This window comes from Cephus cinctus, unplaced genomic scaffold (assembly GCF_000341935.2).
Source record: "Cephus cinctus unplaced genomic scaffold, Ccin1 Ccin1_scaffold1343, whole genome shotgun sequence".
Lineage (NCBI taxonomy): Eukaryota > Metazoa > Arthropoda > Insecta > Hymenoptera > Cephidae > Cephus > Cephus cinctus.
In genome coordinates this window covers 407347-412748 of record NW_014333756.1, presented here as the reverse complement: position 1 = coordinate 412748, position 5402 = coordinate 407347, and the positions used below count along the sequence as shown (strand labels likewise).

General features: G+C 41.7%; 2 protein-coding genes across 4 annotated transcripts in view; one reads left to right on the top strand and one right to left on the bottom strand.

Annotated features, from left to right (window-relative positions):
- The window catches only part of LOC107272977 (dynein regulatory complex protein 9), a 21037-nt gene extending 18257 nt beyond the window's left edge, over positions 1-2780 (bottom strand). For both annotated transcript variants that reach the window (XM_015750716.2, XM_025090297.1), the window contains exon 1: positions 2585-2780. The gene's annotated coding sequence lies outside the window, so the exon portion shown is untranslated. The remainder of the gene's footprint in view (positions 1-2584) is intronic.
- LOC107272974 (acetylcholine receptor subunit alpha-like) overlaps positions 1-5402 on the top strand; it is a 43310-nt gene that overhangs the window by 14150 nt on the left and 23758 nt on the right. The window lies entirely within an intron of this gene.

Here is a 5402-nt window from a genome sequence, read left to right as displayed (position 1 = left end):
GCCCACCAGCCAGCCCCTCTATACGTGAAAGCGCAGTAAGCCGAGATCCTCCTCGAGGTCTTTGCGATATCCGACGATTAGCACGATCCCGAATAGCCACCCCTGCTGTATGTAGGTTTATACCTGGGTACCTTGAGGGATGGTTGGTGTCGTTTGGGGTTACGATTCACAAGCTACCCTATATAGGGGCGGCTAATGGACCCTTGGGCTCATTAGCGTCATCTGCTTTGAAAATTCAAATACCACTGACTCTCGTTATAGGCGTCATTAAAAAGAGGGGTTGATCTTCGTACCTTCATAGAAAAAAAAAAGGCATTAATTGTATATCGTCATCCCTTATAGACAAGGGCTTGGTTTTCTTTAAGGATTTAGAATACTCTCGCGTGGGTTAATTTAACTTATCGAGAGGCTAGGGGGTGATGGATTCTTTTAGGAAGTAATAGGGGTTGGGGCTGAGTTTATTTTGTCTAATAGTGGAGAGATGTCTAGATTAGCCCCTCGTGTTTTTGGAAGGGTGCGTGGTCTGCTTTATGTATGAGAAGCTTACGGGTAACGATAAGTAAAAATGGTCTGAGCTTTGCCGACGGGCAACAAGGGGTTGAAAGTCCTTCGTGTCGGGCAGTCATCAGAAATGAATTAACGTCCCCTGAAATACGTGATAATTTACATTATAATAGAATTCCTGTCATCGGGAAGTGCCTCGGAATGAATCTTATCATTCATCTTAGTCAGGAGCATCTTGCAATCGGCCCCTTCCACCCCCGCAAGCTTCGCCCCTATATGGGGCATCAGACCCCGCGTCAACAGTGCCCGTTGACAAAGGTGCACTTTTTTTTTCTTATTACAGTGATAAATGACAGCGGATAAAATCTACCCTTATCAGCCGTAACACGGCTGCTGGGTAATAAAGTAATAAAGCTGTGTAAAAAAGTTGTACACCATCCTGACGTAATTTTTAAGTAAATGAAATTTTTAAAAATTCTATTTGTTATTGTATCAGGAAACAAAGCCTTATCTGTGTTAACCAGGATTTTAATTGACGTAATTGAAGAAAGTGGATCTGTAAGGGAATGAAGAAATTTTTTCTTTTTTGTTTAATTAAAAAAAGAAATTTGTTTTTATGGATTATAAAACTTATTATATAACTTGTCATGTTAATTATTGTAATTTTAAGGTAGCTGATTAGGTCACGTGCTAATAACTGTGACTTTAGTAACGCATAGTCATAAGTATGGCTCCTCTGACACTTTCTGATACATAAATTCTCCTTCCGGAGTGTTTGCTCATCGTTAGCGGAAACTTGGCAGAACTACAAAATTTATCCGATTATTTATTATCACTCGTATCGGGTCTCCGCGTATTTAGATATCACGTGACGTATTATTCAAACGGTGACAACGTTAGTTTCATTCGCGTGGTAGCTTCGAGAAAAACGTTAATGGAGCATAGTCATATAGAGTTCTTAATGGACCTCGTGGTTTCGGGGATCTTGAGGGGATATTCGGTTCAATTTATATAGTCTGGTAGAATGACGTTATAGATTTCGGAAAACGAAATTTGCAAGTTATTTGACATTTTTTTCCTTTAATCTTCGATACACCCTTGTAGCCATTTGTGTATATACGTAATGTACAAAGAACGCCAAACTTCAAAAGAATTTTTTGCGACAAACTTTTCGCCCATCTACTTTGTTTCATGGACGAACGGTTTCATGAAAATCCAGTTAAACTTCAGCTAAGCAGAACTGCGTGGTAAGAAAAGTTGTAAGCGCGCAGAATCCGAGGTTTATCTACTTGTGAGCAAGTAGAATATCCTTCCTATTAAAATATCATTGACAAAGTTTTATGTAAGAGTTTGGATTACGCAGTTTGAATCCTTAATTATTATTGATAATGTAATTATCTGAGTATCCTGTTATCTGTGTAGGATTTCGCCATTTTCGTACGAGCACCGTGCATCTTTCCATTTATAATTCTATCGTTGTAAAGTTCATTGCCATCATTTTAAAGATTATTCCGACGGAGCATCCCCGGAGAGAAATTTCTCGTTTGTCATTTCAAAGTGGCTGAACGTTTTACGGCTGCTTACTACTCTCTGAGGTAGTTCACTATAAAGACACGGGACATTTTAAAATTACAAGTCCTTACCGTCCGATCACGTAGCCATGTTAAATTTTATTTTCATACTCCCGCTTTCTATTCTTGTACCCTCACGTCGACATATCCTCCATGCTTAACAACGTTCACGAGGTTCACCTTGTTCCCGTGAGAAATCTCAGCCCGCCACTTTCAAACGGGAAATCACTTTTCAATAGGTTAGACATTGTTACGTTTCTCACGTTAAACTCCTATTTGTTCCTGGAAACCTTTAACCTTTATCCAATCGCGTCATCCCCTGGTAAAGTTGGTACAGCATTCGGTTCCTTCGCATTCAGAACACTCGATGCCTCGTCAACAGTGCAAGTAGAAGCGAGATAGAAATACGACAGAGGAAGAGCAAAATCAGAAAAGACGGAATATATTGAGATAAATGAGAGTAGATTAGCACAGTTTAATAAGATTGTCAATAAGGATAAGTATCTAACCTTCAAAGTAGACTCGATCGTCTCACGTCAGCCTACTAGGAGTCATTGTCGGCCGTAGATTCCACGTACGTCTGGCAACTGCCTGTGACGTCATTAATTTTCGAGCCTTATAAAAAGCCTAGCATAATAATGGACTCAAGGAGAACCCATTCGCGTTCCACCGCAGTGCGGCCAACTTTTCACAACTTTAGATTGCCTAATTTATGAAACTCTGTCAGCTGTACGGTGTTTGGCTGCGTTTTTCCATTCGACGTTCTGGTCAGACCCTAGCGGCGCTTTGGCGAACTACCACGTACCTTCGTATCGATAGAGCGCACGGATCGTCGATAAGTGTACAGAATTGTCTAGTCGCAATCGAGAATCTCGAACTTTACCAAACGGTCTTGGCTCGGCTTCAAAGAACTTCGATAATCGCACGCTTCTCCCCGACAGATTGCAACACGTGATATCTTCCTGGCATCATCAACCGTTCCTGCACTGTATGTATATACTGTCACGTCATTATCGGCCAACTCAGAATTACTACCGAAGCGTCTAGTATCGCCGTAGAAATTCCTGTGTAAGACTCGACGTTATCGTTTACGGAAGACGAGGAGGACGTAGGAATCCGTTGGATAAGTTATCACAGTGACGATAACGAGTAGGGCGGTCTTCCCTAACGAGATCTCCACCCTCGCTCATGTACTTCTGCTCGACAGAAAGTGCTTCCAACACTTCGCTCTGTTGTGCTATCTGAAACTATAAACTCTTATGTCTCCTATTTTTTTTTTTTCATTTTTACATATCGTTCGCTTCGGAAACTTTTTTCTAAATTGACAATAAAAGCAGCTGCTTAGTCGAAAAGCAACGAAAACGCATTTATTCAACATCTATGTACACGACGTAGTAAGCTATAAAAATAAAACGTAACTGTAATCTCAAACGTCATTGCAGACGATTAACTTAGCGTGTCGGAGCTTTCATGTTTGTTTCTTATCGAGTGAAACGTTTAGTCTTGTATTCTTTTTCTCGCCTTATTTTTCTTCCATAACGATTTTCCTGTTTCTTCCCATTCCTCTTATCCCTTGGGTCGGCAGCCCCTTGCAATTAGAGTTCCACATAAAAGCTTCCTCCCCCTCCTCCCACCCCCCCGAATATTATTCCTCCCGAGCTTTTATCTATCGGTAACCTAATTCACTTTTTCAAAAGGTCCCGCCATTTTTCAAACGAGACGCGATCATCAATTCGGTACCGACGGATGGTCAAAGGTGTTTAATAGGAGCCTTCTACTTGGAATTTATACCTTTTTCCCGTAACAAGCTTCTCTCGCATCAAACGAAGACAACAACACGGATACCAACCTTACTACGATTTTCCAGCCCAACAAGCTTTGACAATCTAAGCAGCTACCTGGAATCCATTACACGCAACGCTTTATATACCAGCTCTTGGACGTGGTACAAGACAGTTTAGAATTTAGATGAATCAACTAGTACCTGCTGTATATCTATATACGTTCTAGCACTTATACCAGCCTATATCCACGCCGTTCGAGAACCTTCACCAAAATAGAAATCCAACTAGAATGGGATAAGCTGCCCAGGGAAAGGTTCAACTCAATTTACTGGACATTAATCGCAGTAGACGTCAGGGTCTTCGTATCGTATTGCAAAAGTACCTATCTTTCCCCGAAGTGGACTCTTTATCATTCGCCCTCCGAAACACGTAGGTATCTCAATAGCCCGTATTATTATTCACAGTTCTTGGTTCTAACTTAAAAAAAAATCCATTACCACCTACGTCTAATGTAACAGAAATGTGAGGAAAAAAGTAACCTTGCATCACAATTCTTTTTTTTTTTACAGTCAAGACTCCCCTTCACAATCCACGAGGATTTAATTCTCTCGTCGACTAAACTTCACCTAACCTTTATTCGAGGTACCGTCGGGCGCAGACATTTTCTCTGGGGTTACCTAGGTTACCTAGAGAGAGAGACAAAAAATTATTACACGTACCCACACAACCCGCTAATTTATATGCTACGTATGTATAACGTCTTTGATATACGCCTCCGAAAATAATTAGTTGTCTCTTGACCCAACAGGCCACCGCATTAGAATTTGCCTACGGTCGGTGAAGGCAACGAGCGAATTCCCAGAGAGGGTTGGAATTAACTGAGAATTGCGGGTCGATACACTTTATTGGCTAAGCTACGTGCAGCGTGTGTAGCACGCATTGCATGGTCGTAGCGCTGCGGTACCAGGATGCTCCGTGGAAGTTGTATGGTTAGGAGGTGGCGGGAGGCGCCTGAAGAACGTTTTGAGAACCTCGCGTGTTCCTTTGACCAAGAAGCCAGCAGGAGCAGCAAGTTATGCGAGGAAAAATTTTAACTTGGCAAATAGCTGCTGCCGTACGATATCGGCTACCGTTAACGGCTGGACAATTTTCGTGGTAACTCATTTCTCTTTTGCGCGTTTCGCTATAATCTCAAGTGGGATCGGATATTTGTATTAGCGACTGTTTCAAAGAAAAATAGACTTCCAGTGTACTCAGGGGTTTTTGGCAAATTTTATTTTTAACTTTAAGCCAGGCTCTTTCCTTCGTCGAGGTTTATAGGGACAATACGTTTGGTGGAGCTATGTTAAAAAAAATAAAGTCAGAAGTTACCAGGTGGGGGTATGATTTTGACGCGCCAGGGCAAGAAAGGTATTTCCTGTTACCGCGTTAGGAGGTCGTTTGAGCTTCGTGCTTTTCCACGTTTCTCTCTTGTGCTAAATGACTCTGACTCCAGACACGATTTTACTTTTTGTAGTATCACTGCCGGATAACGGGAAGGGGG